The 18,447-nt window shown below is 44.7% G+C and overlaps 1 long non-coding RNA gene across 1 annotated transcript in view; it reads left to right on the forward strand.

The window, feature by feature from the left end:
* The first annotated feature begins 628 nt into the window (after positions 1–628).
* The window catches only part of LOC144819320 (uncharacterized), a 95,327-nt gene continuing 77,508 nt past the window's right edge, over positions 629–18,447 (forward strand). The window contains exons 1-2 of the long non-coding RNA XR_013607291.1: positions 629–756; positions 11,941–12,079. This is a non-coding gene — a long non-coding RNA (uncharacterized LOC144819320). The remainder of the gene's footprint in view (positions 757–11,940; positions 12,080–18,447) is intronic.

The raw sequence follows: 18,447 nt of genomic DNA on the forward strand, positions 1-18,447 counted from the left end.
ACTTATTATATTTGGTTTTTATGAGTTATGTTATAATGTTGGTACATCGCGTTTTATTTCAGCAAATGAATGTTTTTACACATGCATTTTGAATTGCCATAGATAGTGCGTTTTTTATCTTCAAATGCACAGAGAGAAAAGGGCATTTTCGAGAAATCGAGCCAGCAAGCTCTTATTATTCCGATGTTTTTCAGGATGTGGCTTTTTTACTCAAAACTGTCAGGCAAAAAAAAAGCGTCTAGCTTAATAACCATTTACCAGTGTTGGTTTCTTTTATCAGTGAGTTGTGGTCTTTTCAAATCCTGTTTGCAGTCCTAGAAAAGTACTCCGCCACTTTCACGAAAATGTGTGTACTCCTACACAACAGACCAGAAGTTCCAATACCCATCTAAACTAATTCCTCTTTTCTCTCATGATGATTCTCTGCTGCTGTTGTGTGTAGGTAGATTTTGTATAGGGACTTTTGAAGAAACGAAACTTAAAGAGTAGTACAGTCATGTCGTTTTTTTCCACTGGCCTGTGTAACTACTGATCCGAAAGGCGACCCCTTCTTTTCATGTAAATATTTCTATTTTAAGTGGGATAGTCAATTCAAAATCAAAGTAAGCGTTTTATTAGTTCGAGCTCCCCACCCACAGGAGTGCACGTTGCATCACCACACCGACCTTGAGGGCTTGGCCACCCTCAGAGCCCCCACACTGCACCTCGTGAGAGCACTCTCAACACCGCATGACAGCCCTCCCGAGGAACATTATGGTAATTAGTATTTTTTTAGACCCCAAAAACTCTTTTGACTGTAGCGATTTTTTTTTTTTTTTTTTAGATTGATGAGTGTCTGGCATATTTCCAAACAATAACGTTTTTGCCAACAACGGGACCAAAAAATAAAGTTTGCTCATGGCTGGCAGCCAACACCTGGCAGATTGGCTTGGCAAACGCTTGTTTAGCAAATGTGGTTATACTATTGCATATGATGACACGTACTCTGTGGACAGGATCAATGCAGAAATAGGTTAGACTCTTTTTTTGTTTTTTTAAATTGTGGTTTTACTATAGCATACAGCAAGAACACTGTAGACGGGATTAATGCGGATTACTACATTGATTTTTGCGAGCATGGTTTAACCATGGCATACGGCGGGCATCATGTGGACAGGGGATTGATGCACAATTGGTTTGGACTCTTCATTTTGACCATATGATCCTCTCGTAGTAGTGGAAGCAAAAGTAAGATTGATGGTGATTGGTTTTCATGGTCCACTGCAAAAGCTGAATCACTATAAAGGTCACCCGATAAAGAAAAGGATCATTAATAGGGTCTTGAATTTGTAACTCTGAAACGAACCGAACTCCCAATTTAAGATTTGGAAAAATAATCGCTGTGGCTTGAATCAAGATTTTTACTGAGTTTCTACTATATTTTTTACTGGTTGCTGCACTGATAGCTAGAATGGCCCTGCCAAAGGTGTCTTTAATGTTTTCTCCTGTCTTTAAAAGTACAGCTAATGCAATGCTATTGGATACCAAAGAGCGTTGTTTCTAGGACATGCTAGTTTTATCTGCGAGATTTTCATGTGGTTTGACTTTAGGCCTAATATGGTGACACAGGCCGATGTGAGGAGTTTGTTTTCCCTTTGCCAGCCAATAGATTCTGGTCATGTGAAAACAGGCCCTTTTACAGGCATGTTTTACCAGTCCAGGAATTTGTTCTGTATGAATCGGTCACCAGTTTTTTGCGCAATCACATACTTAGACCACCTCGATGAGTCGCCTTTGAAAAGGGGCTCGTAATATAGTGCGCTGTGTATTACTGATACCGATCTGTCGCGGATATCTGTGATCCCATTGCACTTACCGGGGACAAGTACCCCGGTCTGACCTAGGTGATTTGTCCCCGCTAATACTGCATAACATTTATTTGCCAATGGGGCCAATATCTCGTTACTGGCCAGGTCAGGAATGACAGGATACTAGCAAAGAGTGCCTTAGTACAGTATGGGTAAAAGTTTTAAAAAACTTACTGAAAATAACAGAAGAGTTATACATTTTTAAAGCTATTAAAAAAAAACGAAATTGTTGTCAATAAATATATATGGACTCTTTTTTTACCTGAATGAGTATTTTGAAGGGATGTGGCTCGAGGGCATCTCAAAGGACTAGAAGTGGGATAGTCAACTCAATTCAAAATCAAAGTAAGCGTTTTATTAGTCCGAGCTCCCCACCCACAGGAGTGCACGTTGCATCACCACACCGACCTTGAGGGCTTGGCCACCCTCAGAGCCCACACACTGACCACACCGGAACCTAAGTAAATTCATCCACAACTGCGAAACAAAACTGCACATTGCTCCTTGTACATCCCTCTTTTAAAGCGCGTTGATGTCGCAGGATACCGGCATGCACTAATCCTCAAAAACCCAGAAATAAATAATTCCAGTGATACAGTGGAGAGGAACGGCAGCATGAAACATATAATGATGTTAAACAGTTATGCATTCTAACCTCTAAGCCCCCACACTGCACCTCGTGAGAGCACTCTCACAACACCGCATGACAGCCCTCCCGAGTCCCGGCACCACATGACAGCCTTCAGCACAGCTCTGAGTCTTCAGTTCAAAACTCAAGTGACATTTACTTGAACAGACTGTAGCGTCTTTAATTTAAATGCACAAAATCACCGGCGTTGCTGCCTGGCAGTACCTACTTTAATATTAATCGTCGAACACCGGCACGAACAGAGGGAATCGACGATCTCTTCCTTCTTCTTCAGACGGCGAGTGCGACTCTCGTCTCGTGTCACAGTCACAGAGCAGAGGGATCATTCCAGAACAACTTACACTTCTAACGGCGCGCATGGCCAATCACTGAATGGCTTCATATGCTGAAGTCACAGTGATTGGCCAGCAGGATACAGTGCTGAGCGGCCTGCCTGAGCCACCCACGCGGCATCCAATGATGGATTGCCTGTCCTTGGCGCGGTTGACCAGCCAATCCTGGCGCTGCATAAGCGCCAGGATTGGCTAGGGGGGCACACACATCACTCGCCCTCTCGCCTTCCAAACGACGGGGCCGGCTAAACGCGCCCCCAGGGCCCCTCCCGTCTGTCTCAGCGTCTACATGACGCTGACGCGCATGCTCAGGTAAGTTTCTGCCCATAATGCGCAACTCCCGTTTCTTTAAGTTTAAATGCCAGCCAGCCAGCCAACCCGGCCCCACCCCCTGCACACTCCCTATTTCAGCGTGTGTGTCCCGGCCGGAACCCCCGCTGAAAGCGTTTATATTATTGATATTTATTTGGGAGTCAAATAAATGGAGCTTGTTGTGCCGCCCGCAGCAGGTGCGTCCACCAGGCTTAGTGGGGCTACGCCCCTACGCCCCAATGGATGCACCGCTGCTGTGCTGTGCTGGATTTCGTTTTTGCTGGTTTAGATGCTTTGGACACTCTGCCACTGCTGATCAGTGCCAGAGTATAAGTGCTCTCTATGTAAATTGTCATATTGATTGGGTATACCTGATTGGCATATTTGTATCACCATGAAGTCCCTAGTAAAGTGCACTGTGTGTGCCAGGGCTGGTGATGACAGATGCTACTAGTGGGCCTGCAGCGCAGATTGCGCCACCCACATGAGTAGCCCTAAAATGGTGTCTCAGGCCTGCCAGCGCAGCGCCTGTGTGCAGTCAGTGGACTGCCATGTCTGCCTGGCCAGTGTCCCCACTGGCTGGGCCCAACCCTTCCTTGTCTGTGCACATCAGTCACCCCTATTGAAGGCTCAAGGTACCCCCCTGGGCAGGGTGCAGTGTATGGGTAAGGTAGAGCATGTACTAGTGCAGGTCACATGCTCTGGTAGTGAGCAGCAGCCATTTTGTGTGCTCACTGCTGTAAGGTTATCTTGCTCCATAGAATAACATGGGGGAGGCTGGTCCCAATGTATACCAGCCTATCTTCTCATAGGAACAAGATGGGACATAAGTGATTGATATCCCTGAACTCAGAATTTAATAACACATCTTTTAGTAAAGGTTGTTTTTAAATTCTGTGTTTGAGAATAGTACTTTTAGAAAGTGGCTGTTCTCTTGTCTAACCTTTCTGTGTGCCTGGGCCTGTTTGTGGATTGACTGTCTGGTTTGAGGGTGACAGGAGGTTGTCTGAGTCAGCCCGTGGATGAAAGGCAGCATCTGCTGCCAGGGAAGTGGGAGGAGATCGCACCTGATAGTGAATAGGGCTGTGCCTGCCTGACCACAATGCTGGCTCCACCCCCCTGCTGGGCGACTGTCACCTCTGTCCCTGATACTGAGAGGAAGAAGGAAGCCAGGAAAGCCCCAGTGCTCCAGCAACACCCAGAACTGGTTTAGACCGGGCGCAGGGCCCACTTGCACAAAGACTTCAAAGGACTTCAAAGACTTTTTGGGATATAAGAGAAGGACCCCTGACAACAGAAAATTAGATTCTACAATCAAGAGGAACCTCTGCTGGAAGAAGGACTGCTGGAGAACTGAAGGAAGATTGCCTTGCTGTGTGCTCTAAGGGCTGACCTGTTCTGCTGTTCAACTAAAAGCTGGGAAGAAGAAAGGGACTTTGCTGTGTGCTGTGACCCCGCCTGCTTGAACCAACAAGACTTTGCTGTGTGCTGTGTCTTCAACTTGAATCTCCAAGGGCCTGAGAAGAGCTGGCCTCCTGTTCCTGGAACCCAGGGTTAAAAGGTTCCTAAATAATCCCCAAGACGCTGTGCAGACCGCGCTGTTTTTGCCGGGAGCGTGCTTGGTGATCAACTGTTGAGCGTGAGCAGGGATCGGTGTGCTCATCGGCACATTCTCAGCGAGGGTCGGAGGTCCGTGGTGCCTCCCCTCGTGTGTTTTGCTCTAGAGCGGTTGTGTGGCCAAGAGGGCGGTCTTGCCGTGACCTTCGCCCTCAAAAATCACCGCCGCTGCCCGAGGCCAGAAACCTCTTTGGAAGATTGCCGTCCTGATCGGAGCTGCGGGGCCGAAGATCGAAGCCCCCGCGCTCCCATTGGTTGAAGGAGCCGAGCCCCCTCACTAACGCCGCAACGGGATTGGCCCGTGCGCCGTAGCGTCATCGCTGTTGCCGCGTGGTGATTGGAGATCGAAGGGAACGTCATCGCAGGCCTGCCCCGGGAGCCACACTGCCATTGGCTGACTCCCGGGCGTGTGTGGAGGCTTGCCACGAACACCGCGACCGGATTGGTCCACGGCGTCATCTCCATTGAGAAGCTGTGGTAACGACGAAGCCGGGGAAGATCAACCCGACCTCGCCGAGGGAGCGCCGTGAGTATCCACCTGCCCCTGGCCTGAGTCCCTGATCGAAGTGCCGTGCTTGCTCCCCGCCACTCCTTGAAAGTGCTGAGAGCGGGCCGAGAGCAGCTGGGACCGGCCGGGGCGGGGCGTGATAAAGATCTGATCGGCACGGTGGTGCCCCTAGGCTGCTCGAGGAGGCGCGCTCGCAGCGCTTGAGTCTATTCCTTCGGAGGGCTCATTAGTGAAAGAACAACACGCTGGTATTATTTTGACCACCCGTTTTGGGGAACTACATTGAACTAAGTCAGTAGAATTATTTGAAATACTGACTTAAGAGACTAGAGACTCTTTTGTTTATACACACGAAACTTCCTACATTACGTGCAACCATTAAGATTTAGTGCAACATTTCCCTAAGAGAGTAATTATCGTATACTGCTGATTTTTACTGCCGCAACTAGATAAAGTTATATTTTTGATATGTACTTACCTGTGTGGTCTCAGTTTGTGGTGGATTGGGGATTATTGTTGTGTTAAGTGCATTTATTATACACATTGCCTTAGGGAGAAGCCTGTCTGCTCGTGCCAAGCTACCTAGAGAGGGAGCAGGGGTTATCTACTGTGTGTAATTCTTCACCCTGACTAGAAGCAAGGGTCCCTACTTGGTCTAAGGTACTTACCTCTGCCAATTAGAGACCCCCAGATCTAACAGTGAGCTTTCAAGCAGCCATATTAATAGTATTTGCGCAAGCGCAAGAAATTCCCTCCAAGCGACAACTCGTCATACTGCGTAGATGCAGTTGACGCATGTGCATTATAGTTTTCCCATTAGCGGCCATTTTAGAAATTCACCCAAGTTACTTGTTAGTAATAAATGTAGGCAAGCTTCTCTTTCTTGAATATATCATGTTGTGCATATTAATTTACACAATATACGGTTAATACAATATTAGAAGATAAATAAGAGGATTGTCTTCAAGCAAGTCTCTTTTCTACAAGTCCTTGCTCTATTATAAGGATTTAGCACTTCCCTATTTTTACATGATCTTGTAAATCTATGGCAGGGTCAAAATCCATGGCTGTTGCATGGGAAAACCACTGCAATGCCAATAGAACGCCTTCCGAGCACAGAGTAAGGCAACGCAGAAATTTGCACTGCCTTGCCTTACTCCATATATATAAGTCCATTCAAAGCCACGCATTGTGGCTTTTTGTAGCCTCATAGATATGAATTAATAATCGGCGTTGCCAGAGCGTCCCAAAAAGTGCCGCTCTGCAGCACAGTGGGCTCGTAAATATGCCCCTAAGAGTGTACAAGGAACACCCTTGTGTTCTGACCAGGTTAGAGGAATAAATGTGGGCGGGTCACAAATAATGCAGGCAGTACTATAGATTGCACCAAGTAGATGACCTACTTGATGTGTAGGCTCAGTATTCATCAAAGAGATGTTGTATACTTCGGGGTCTTTTAGGAAGTTGTAAGTCATTGCCTGTGATTGTTCCAACCAATAGCTAAAGCCAGTTAGAATTAATACATGATTATTGTTCTGAACAAAGTTTCCTGAGTCCTTTAGGGTGACCGTGGAGGCTTCTGTTGGGGCTTTAAGGGGACGATAAACAACGATGAAACAAATAAGTGAGTGGACAAGAAAGAGTTGAGTTTACATTTACAAGTAAAGAATTCACTTTTAAATGAGCTTTGAAAATGCTTAGGTTAGAGGGCTGTTATTTTTATAAATTTTGACCGCCACTCTACCAATTTTGGAGCTGTGATCATGCCTCATAATGGAGTAATTAGAAGATGAAGTTCATCAAGAAGAAAATTAGTAGCGTTATGTAGCAACTAAGCAGCATCAAAAGGTTGTGTGCTACACATAGCTATGCAGTTCAAGGCAGTGTTTAGCAGAGGGTTACACATTGCTCAACAAGGCTTTCATTTTGATACCATTTTGACAGATGATTGTTGGAGGAGACCAGTGGGAGAAATGAAATCCAGAGCAGAGGCATTCTGTGGTACAGGTTTTCTGTTTTTTCTAGTGATTGCTGTATCTAATAGTTATTAAGATGAATAAAAGAAGGCTACTAATGCACATGAACTACATGACCTGCATTGTGAGAGGAGGAAGTGTGGCTGTCTGCGGCACGAGAGGCAGCATGGACAGCGGTGTTCAGGTGCAGACAGGCACAGATGGGCTTGCTTCAGACACTGTACCGGCAGTGGTGAATATCTTACAGCTCTCAATCAGTGCTGAAACAGCGTCACATCCAGTCGCGGTCCATGCAGTTAACAGCGGTGGGGTCAAGTAAGGGGGGTTTCCGAGGGACGAAGCAGAGGGAAAATGAATTATTTATTTAATTTTCCATCTGCATCGTCCCTCAGAATCCCCCCTTACAGGGCCCCACCGCTGTTACCTGCACGAACAGCGGCTGGGCACATTAGGCAGTGGGGGCCAACTCACAGGAAGACACAGAGCCCTCACTCAACATGGTGGGTAGTGAAAGGTGAGGTAATACTGCGCAGCCCGGGAAAGCAAGCAATTGGCTGGCTGGCAGTGAACTGTATCCATGTTAGTTAGGAAGATATTCCTGTAGTTGGTAACTCAATTACAATCACCTACTCAGAATTAAAAAAGGAGTGAGAGAAAACACTCCTGTCTAAAGTTGGAATCAGTCAGTCAGGACAAATGCAATCATGGTGCAAAAATGCTTAACCATGGTGCAAAAATGCTTAACCGTGGTAGAATAGCATCACTCAGATTATACAAGTATGCAAAAGAGAGAAGACAACTAGCATGAAGCAGTCTGCTGTTCAGGGCTACACTGAAACTGTGTGAGCCTAAGGAGTAAAGACCAGAGTGCATCATCTGAGAGTTGCAGCGCAATCTTCAACTACTGAAGGCAGACTGTGGGACTCTAAGATTGTCGTGGATGGGCACTTATCAGGATGCCACCTGTTTGGTGTACATACACATATCATGTTTGAGCAACTCTAGCCGCTCTGAGAAGATTTGCAGAACTTCTACCAGCCATGATAAAGGTTCCCCGGGCCCCTACAGCCACCTCAGAGGATGTGTGTGAGCCCTGACTACATAAACCTGTTCAAAGTTAGGAGAGGATCCCTAGCCCTCCCCTTGTTCCCTGCCAAATCCTCATCAGTGTTGCTAAATATACATCGTTACCATTAGGATGACAAACATCCAGGTAGCGAGAGCATGTGCAAAGGACAAGGAGACTTGCATGTTTCCATGGCGACCGCCCCAAAGCAAATCAGAGAATGGCTTCTAACAATGCATGGCCATTGCAACAGTCATCGTGCTTTCAACAGTAGTGTAAAGCTATACTGCCCACATGCTGTGCAAGTAAGCAGTTATATATTTCTGCAATATTGGCTCATTTGTGCAATAAACTGTGGACCTCATTTACAACAAAATGACTCGGTGCAGAGCTGTAAGCCATTTTAAGCCATTTTCCTGCACCAAGCAGTGTTGTTTTAAAAGCACAAGAAATGTGACATATTTAGAAAATTATGACACATTCCTGTGCTTTCCCAACGTAGGAACCCTTGCACCAGTCTGCAAGGGTGCCTGCATTGCGGGATGATTGTTTTGTGCAAGAAGGGACATCTTGCTGCACAAAAACAAGCATTGTTGGTGTTTTCCTCTTTTCATGTGTGCTGAATTCAGCATGCATAGAAAGAGGCGTAGGATTCTGGCACATTCCCAGGTTTACGAAATGTTGTACATCTAGAAATGCGGCAGAATACTTTTTCATGGAGTGTAATGCGTGAAAAGGGCCTATATTTACAGGGCCATAAAAAGTCACACAGAGTGGCTTTGCCTGGCCTGGGGCAAGGGGATTGTAAATAAGCTGCAATGTTTCCTTGTCCAACCGTGTCTTTGTCGTTCGTAAACATTGCACTAATTATGAGTGTGAAAGATGCACAGAGAAATCGACTATGACTCCAGTAAAACAAGATGTGTGACTGATAAAGAAAGCCATTTGGCATCCCCTGGAATTAAAACTCTGCTTTTGCCACTTAACTGAATCTAGGTATTTAGGGAGAACAGAATTCCAGTTTCCTGTAAGAGCAGTAAATATTACTCATGTTCGATCCTTAACTTGAAAGTACAAGTCAATCCTGTCAGCTCTACCGCGTGGAAAATGAACTTCAGGGTAGGAAGGAATTAAATATGAATGATTGTAAATCCCTGTAGTCCTAGCACCAACAAAAATAATCCACTAAAGTTACTTTAGAGTTCAATGTTTCAATCAAGGGTAATGAAGACAATAATTGAATGATTGTTTACAGTCAAAGACGGAGACAAATTAAATTAAATATAACTCTGTGCTCTTGTATTTCTTTTTTTGTGCCCTTGACCAGGTCACGGGGTTTGAACTGAGACAAAGAAAACACACCAGTCCGTGATGAAGATCCAATTAAATTAAAGGACATTTTTAGAGCGTTCTTGAACTAATGCATGCTTTGCACAGTCTGTGAAGAGATAATAAAGTCTGCCAGCTGAAAGTATGACTGGCCGGACACAGCATAGCTGCTGTCGCTTTTCATTTGCAAGTGCTGAGTGCCTGTAGATCTTGGTGTGTCTGTCACCTGCGTCAGTCTTCATGTCTGTATCCACCATGTCTTACTTGGCCACCTCTAGTGCACTACTTACCCATCAATCCCTTGCACCGTCCATTACCATTCCTTGGGTGTTGTACATATTTACAGTTCCAAAAGTTTTAGTGTGTGACAATATCAGAACTTCACAGTAATTCTGTTATTGATTATTGCCAGCAAAAAAGATGTTGGTAAAGAACAGGTAAACTTGCAGGATGGAATTAATGTTTAATGTTAATCAAAGTTATTTTTCGATAATTCTTGTAGTATGTGTTACAATAACAATAACATCATCACCGCAAATGAGCGCATATATTTATGAGAAGAAAAGGTTGTCCTCCATGAGCGCGCACATGCGGTAAGTTCAACCACTTTATTGAGGCCTAGCAGGTTAAACAGGCTCCCAACATGAACCCTCTCTGGAGGGCCTGACGCATTTCGAACATCCTCGTTCTTATTCATAGGCAAATCACAATGGAGCAGCCACAGCATTGCAGATCAGTTATTTAGATTGGTCAACGTCCCGCCCCAGTGGGTGTGTGCCACAGGGCCTGCTGGTAGTTGAAGTTCTGCAAATATTTCAAACCCAAGTGTGTTATCCAAAAATATTAATTAAAAATAATTCCCCAGCAATGAGTTGATTCGTAGCTAGAAGTTTTGACTGTGCTGCTCCGTGGATACAAAGCCTCGTGGCCCCCAATAATAGCAGGGTGGGGCAGAAGCTGGATATATGGGCGGCCGTCATGCTGCCAAGTGTGCACTACCCCGCTATAATTGGGGGTCACGAGGCTTTGTATCCACAGAGCCTTACATGTGGAGCAGCAGCTGTGGATTAAGGAGGAGTGCGCCTGTCAAGGACCATTGAGGGCTTTTACCAGGGAAATTCAATGTGCTCAGATTGGCGGACTGCTTTTGCAGAGAATACTGGAGCATATTACCAAGCAATAGCGATAATTATCGCTATTGCTTGGTTAGAGACAAAAATTTATCGCCGTCCTGCGGCGATTTTTATCGCAGATAAACCGTGGTATTACCAAGGTTTATCGCAAATGCGATAAAAATCGGCCGCAATGCATGAATATCGCTGAAAAGTCAGCGATATTCATGCATTACCGAGCGAATGCTCTTAGCCATGCTATCCACCTCCCATTGGATAACATGGCTAAGAACTGCTCAGGGCAGGTGTTAGCTTTTAGCGCGAATATCTCCAAAAGTTGGTAATAGGAGATAGCGATGTTAGCGACTGTTTCCAGTCGCTACATCTTGGCACGCCCACTTTGCATGTCATTAGTGATAAATTTCTCTGACATGTAAAGTGGGGCCCAAGATGGTCGCTATCTCCTACTAGCTGTCGCTAACTGGTGTTAGCGACAGCTAGGTAATAGGGAGATAATTTTATCTCCGCTTTCTTGGCTTTTAAAGCCAAAAAAGCGGAGATAACTCCCTTGATAATATGCCCCACTATTCCTAGAATGCACTGTTTCATGTGAACTGCCCATCTGGGGGCGTGTCATCGTTACTAATTTAAGTGGGAATTTTTATCTGAGAGTTGGCGCACACGCCGGCGGAGCACGGCGGTAGTAAAGTTTCCAAACAAGAGTTGATCATAAACAAGGACTAGATGCATGTCATGAATTCCTCAAACAACGTGATCTCAGACACAGGGAACACAGCAAAATGCTGATTAAAATGATGGAACACTGCTTGGTTAATAACATCTTTCTGTTCGACAGGGGGTCTCAACCAGGATGAGGAGCTAGCCATACACCTTAAAACTTAGTCATGATCATGGGTTGTCCGTCAAATCCTGTTTTCCTTGAGTACTGTATTTTTGCACATGGCTTCTATTGTCCCTCTGCTACGTCTCTCCCGGTATCACAGCATCAGATGAGAGTCTAAGTGGTTTGTGCTTTCAAGGTTGCCAAACATAACTGTTCTTCCTTTGAAGAATTCGTTTTGATTTCATACGATTTGTATCAATTTGATGAGATATGAGCATATGTATATTTTTTCTTGTTCTTAAACATTTTTAACCACATTCACTTCTGCTTATCTTTGCTATTTTACAGTTGAGGAGGTAAAGGCCTATCACTGTATTCACTTACACGGGCACGTCCGCCTCTTCTCTCTGCGGAGGCACTGAGCACTTCTTCACTTCATCCATTGTTCTTCAACATCAGGACTGTATGCATTAATGAAACTGCAAAGGTATCTGTTATTTACATCTGTATTATATGCGACAGTGAGAGCTATGATTACATATGTCATGAGCTGACAGACAGTATGAATAATCATGATAACTGACCCATTTCTAGTAGAAGCATCAATTGAGTTGGTACTTCAACATGCCAGCATAAATTGCACAGGCATCTTTATGTATCTTTGTATCACATGCGACAGTGAGAGCAATGCGACAGCGATTGCATGTGTCACGAGTTGACAGGCAGCATGAACTATCATGTATTTCACATGACAATTAATTCACTTCCAGTAGAAGCATTATGATAGTTTCTTTAATTTGTTTCTGAATTTTAACATGCTAGTTGAAAGGTATTTCACCTTGTAACTGACCTCACAATTTCTCTTGTGCAGACTTGAACACAGTGTGTCTTGATAATAGGCTATCACTTGAAGATGTCTTCCATTAGCAGCTCGCATTTATGATGCATGTTTTTTTGTTTACCCTGACGAAAATTCCATTCTTTGCCCCGAATTCACTTTGACAAAGATGTATTTGTGTATTATACCAAATTTTTTTTATGTTTTTATAATACAGTCTCTGTGGTGGCAACTTCGGGCATTTTTGATCATTACAAGATGTCTGCCAAACAGAAATGTACAGTCCTATGTTTATGTTCATTATTTGTCACTTCAAACAATACTTTATCAAGACACTCCATTTTGCACTTTTCTTTACGTGAGCAAGGATTTACAGCCGAAACATGTTGTGAGAGGAATAAACACCCTTTTTGCATCCCATCCTGGTGTGGTTTATCGTTTTTGAGAGCGCACGTTATTGGAAACTCTTGTTTGAAAAAAAAAAATATATATATATATATATATATATATATTTAGATTTATATAGTTATAGTTAGGACCAAGTTTCCATACGAAGAGCATTTTTTGTTTTGCTTATAACTTTGGGGTCGTTTGATGAATCTTCATGAAATTTTCAAAACGAATTCTTAGTTCATATCAACTCCTATGTTAATGTTTTTGGTGTGATTGGTCAAGGCGTGGCCGAGATAAAAGGGGGGTCTCAAAACGTGTTTTCTCCATGTTAATTTCCAAGGGAAACTTTAGACAAGGCTACAGGTCGCACGGGTGAGCGGAATTACCCCAAAATTTACAGGGAGAAAGGGTCTTGGTCTAGAAAGCACACTTTTGTTTATTTGGTGTAAATTCGTTCAGTAGTTTTGGAGAAATATCGAAATTTACAGATATCCATATTTGGGAATTCTGCCATCTGATTGGCTGAGGCGTTACGAGCACGAGCTTGCTGCTTATTGGTTGCGGCTACGAAGTGTTGGTTGCCATTTTGTGATTCTGTTGAAGCGAGAAAGGGGAAAAAAGGGTGAAAAAAGTAGGAAAGGAGGGTAGGAGCACTGTAACCTCAGTGGGGGAGTGCGAAGCGAAGTAGTCACTCCTACCGGTCTGAAAGTGCGGTGTTGCTCAGAGTGACATGGTGCTGACATGATATGCTGCTACACTCTGCTACATTGCTGTAGAGTGATGTGCTCTGGTCTTTGTAGCATACATGTGCAAGTAGTGTTATGCGTTTATACCATATAGGGAGTGGGGAGCGAAGTACTCCACGCTTTCGTGCGTTTATACCCGTGGTTCCCAAACTGTGCGCCGCGGCGCCCCGGTGCGCCGTATGAGGAGCCAGGGGCGCCGCGACCACAGTGGGGAAAAGTGAAGCAGCCTCCGTCAAAATACGTCCCACCTGCAAAAACCGAGGACTTTACGTTCGTGTGTTTTACAGGCTTCGGAGGTAGTCTCTATTACTGGCATACGATTGCCATACCAGCTCTGGCCATTGGAGGGGAAGTTACTTCTTGTGCCGTTTTCTGTGCCCGCTGTCCTCTGCAGCTTGCAGCCTGGAAAAATGGCTCTTTAATACGGCGTAGGAAGACAGCAGTTCCGTCAGTCAGACGGCCTTCTTTTAACTTGCCTCCGTGCTCCACGCTGGCTTCAATGTTTTAATCCACTCATGCTTGGTACAGTTGCTAGAAAACGTTTAATCGGAACAGGTCGTTGAAAAATCTTTTTTTAAGATGTTGCTCACACAGTGCACAGTGAAGTAATCTAAATGACCGTAACCTAATGCCAGTCCACTTTCCTCACTGTCAGTTTACTTATACGGCTAATCGGTCATAATGTCTGTTTTTACTTAAGTCTAATGATACGGTTTTCTGTCGAGGTTAACACAAATAATTGGTTTTGACTGCATGGAAATGTTTACGGTTTTAGTTAACTGAAATACATTTTACTTACTTACTAACAATCTCAGGCCTCCCTCTGCTGTCTAATTGATTTAGTTGTCAAATTGTTCTGCACGTTATGAAATATTTTTGCTTTTGATCTCAGATATAAAATAGAGGAGTCTGCACTGTGCTTTCTACATCTAGCTTTCTTAACATTTTGAAAATAAATTTTCTTTAGCATTGTTTTCTACTTTTAGGGTGGCTTCTCCTTAGCCTCGTTGACCTATAGGTAGGCAGGTAAACACAAAGCTACCAGACTAAAGTTCTGAAACAATGTCCTTTCTCATGTAAAGCGCTCTGATACCTCTGGGTCTAGTCACAGCTATATAAAACTTATTTTGTTACAATATGATTATTATACCTTCTTTGCATCCCAATTAATTTAAGGAAGAAAACAGGAAGCACTCCCGAGGTCGGGCTTACATCCCCTCCAACCCGCCCACCGGTAAAAAAATGGTGGGGAGCCACGGCCAACTTCCAATTAGGTCAAGGGAGCCACGGGTCAAAAAAGTTTGGGAACCACTGGTTTATACTATACTGGAAGTGGTAACTGAAGTACTCATGCCTACCGATGTGAAGAGTTGGGGATCAAACCGAGCTGATTGCTGTAAAGTGATGGGCGCTGGGTGCTGTAGCATACTGGCCACTGTAGTATAACTGTGTAAGTAGTGTTAGTATGCATTTATAGTATGTAGGGAGTGGGTAGCGAACTACTTTCTCCTACTGGTCTAAAGACTCAGGGATTAAACCATGAGCCTAAATCGTGAGCTCATTGCTGTAAAGTGATGTGTTCTAGGCGCTGTAGTATACCTGTAGAAGTAGTGTTAGTTAGTGTTTATATAATACAGGGAGTGGGAAGTGAAATGGTCTGTGGTCTGTGGTCCTAGGCAGTGCCTTATTGGTTCTGTAATCACACGGGCAGTACTCATGCTGTTATAAAGTGATACACGCATTGAACCCTTGCAGTTGTAGAATTACGAAGGCTTCAATTATGTAATAGTCTGTTGGTTTATTTTTAGTAGGTGCACCGCAAAATTACAAATGTGTTCCCTCATAACCTCCTAAAAACAGACGATTTTCAAAATAAACTCCAGATAAGTGTTGTCAGAAAAAGAAGACCTATACACTCACTTATTAATTGGAAAAAAATAACCTTTATTAAAAAAACACAAATACATAAAACCACAAGTTTATTAGAACAAACAACAGTATAACATGAATTACATGGGTGGACTCCTCCCGAAGCAGCGTACAAAACCTGCAAGACAAAAATGAAACATAAGTATGTGGAAGAGGAAAAGGAAAGGTAGTCCAAATGAAAGGAAGAGTGTGAGAATGGGAGGGAGAGGGAGTGGGTGGATTGGAGAAGGGGAGGGAGAGTCAAAAGAACAGAGAGAAGAGGAGACAGAGCATCGGCCTACTGCACCCAGCCCTCAGTGTTTACATCCTGTCAACTTTTTGTCTAGGACGCTGGGATCTGCCAGAAAGAGTGTGGTCTAGCAAGTCCTTAAAATGAAACGTATGAATGAGGCCAGAGATTACATTACTAGCTATGGGAACATCGCTTGCTTGCACTTGTGCACCCAGGGTGCTGCACCCCAGCACCTTCCCCCGCACTGTGCTCAATTGTAGGTCCTGCGCACCGAGGCTTCACTGCTCACCGGCCACCATCGGTGTGTCCAACAATGTGTTGGTGCAAGCTCCGAGTCGGGGTACCTTTGTAGGGTGGAAGAGCAGGTCTCCGGTCGGGTATGGTGTCTTGATACCACGATGGAAGGCATCAGAATGCCGAGGGCATCATGACGGGGTGAGCACCCGCTCCACCCATTTTGGCTAAATCAATTCAGAGTCTGAAAAGGGAGAAAAAATGTAATGGTGAAAACACCTGGAGGTAAATGAAGGTTTATTTCAAGCTTAATAGAAAACACCAGTTGAGTTCATCCTTCGTTTTTGAAGTATGATCTGCTAACTGTTAGTAGTAATCGTGGTTCAACGAGGAGTTGGAGTGCACAAGAATACACAAGGTTAAATAATAATATGTTATGCCAACGTTTACATACAAAGGAACAGAGCGCATGCTAGAAGCATAATGTGCGTGTGTAATGCAGTGGCGGAATCCGATGTGCATGTACACTTAGTAATGAGTTCACTACAGGTCCCTAAAAGCCAATGCACCGTGTCTGTAGGGCAGCGCTGCCTGCTGGCTTTGGCCTACAGTATGGTCCAGCAGGTCCTTAAAATGAGACAGAGATGACACTGAAAGAGGTCAGAGATCTCATCATTACGCACGGCAACAATGCTTGTTTGCACCTGCGCATCCAGGCTGATGCACCCCGACCACCCCCGCAGCACTGCACTCTACACGTGTCTGTAGGGTAGCGCTGCCCACTGGTTCAGGCCTACAGTACCTTCCAGCAGGTCATTAAAATGAGACAGAGATGTGACTGAATGAGGTCAGAGATCACATCATTACGGACGGCCACATCGCTTGTTCGCACCCGCAGCACTGTGCTCAACACGTGTCTGTAGGGCAGCGCTGCCGCTGGCTCAGGCCTACAATACGGTCCCGCAGGTCTTTAAAATGAGACAGAGATGTGACTCAATTAGGTCAGAGATCACATCATTATGCAGGGCAACTTCGCTTGTTTGCCCCTGCGCACTCAGGCTGATGCAGCCCACCCCTTCCGCAGCACCACACTCAATTGGAGCTGCTGGGCACCCAGGCCCCACTGCTCACCTGCTGTCATTGTTGTGTGTGCAAACACTACGTGCAGCAGTGTTCACAATTCAGATGCAGTGTTGATTGCAGGATGGTGTACACCTCATGGATCCGTTTCGAAGATGACGGGCAGTAGGGTTCACAATTTAGAGCCAGTGTTAATTGGCAGGATGGTGAACACCCCAGGGACCCCTTTCTTTTACTGCGCATTGTGATATGTGAGGTGGATGCTGCCATATCACCTGAGGCAGTGCGGAAGAACTGGGACATGCGTCATTCTTGTTATCCTATACAAAGTAGGAAAGGAGGGTAGGAGCACTGTAACCTCTGTGGGGGACTTCAGCGCGGGGACACGCCGGGATGGCGTCACCATTGCGCTTTACAAGCCCCTTTATTATTATTATTAAGCAAAGTAGTCACTCCTACCGGTGACCGTTTTATACATACGCAAAGTGGGCTGGGCTTGTGTATGCCAGGCCAGCGTAGGGGTGTGAATAATTGTTCTGGGGATCTGGGCGTTGTTCAGTTCCTGGCTGGCCAGGAGGTGTACTTACGTGTGTTTCCTTTGCAGTTTTAGCTTTGCAGAATGCGCAATATAAATTAATGTAGCATGTTTTGGGAGGGCAGCAACTATCGCTAATGAGATGCTGTTCGAAAAGATTGAATGGCGAACATCACATGTCGTTTTCAAGGTTGTGGATATAAGCAGACACGCATGTCAATGGTGTGCAGTATTATTGAAAATGTTGCTATTGCGTAGCGTACACATGTGAATGTACGAGGCTACGTCATGCACAGTGATAACGCTCATTACAGTCAAGCAATGTATGTCAAACGTGAATCTGAAAGTCTCACATATAACACACTACTATATTGGTAAAGCCCGACAACAGAGCAGACAGCAATACAAATCTACACATTACTGTTTACTGTTTGTCACATGTGATCTAGGATGTGCACTCTGCCCGTACCTGATGATACTTCTTAGAGCCACCAATACCGAGGCCCAAAGGCAGCACAATAATGTGCACACGCACACACCAGGGTCATTGTGTAATACACATTTGTTTTTTGATGTAATGTTTGAGATGCATGGCCATCACACGTGGAAGGCTAATGTACAGACCATGAATATTGATAAAAATGATCTTTGCATGTTGTGTGTAGTATAAGATTTTTTTTTAAGGTTTTTTTTTTGCATCGAGAGTACCAGGCAGAGGAGATTATCGGTCTGCACTACGTGCAATACCTGAGTCACCTACGGATAGAGGCAATTATTTTTGCCCTCACCAATTGAATACTACTTGGCATATTTGTTTGACCAAACGCATGGAGTAGGATCCACTTATTTATTGAAAAGTTGAATACCT

Source organism: Lissotriton helveticus, chromosome 2_1 (assembly GCF_964261635.1).
Source record: "Lissotriton helveticus chromosome 2_1, aLisHel1.1, whole genome shotgun sequence".
In the NCBI taxonomy this organism is placed as follows: domain Eukaryota; kingdom Metazoa; phylum Chordata; class Amphibia; order Caudata; family Salamandridae; genus Lissotriton; species Lissotriton helveticus.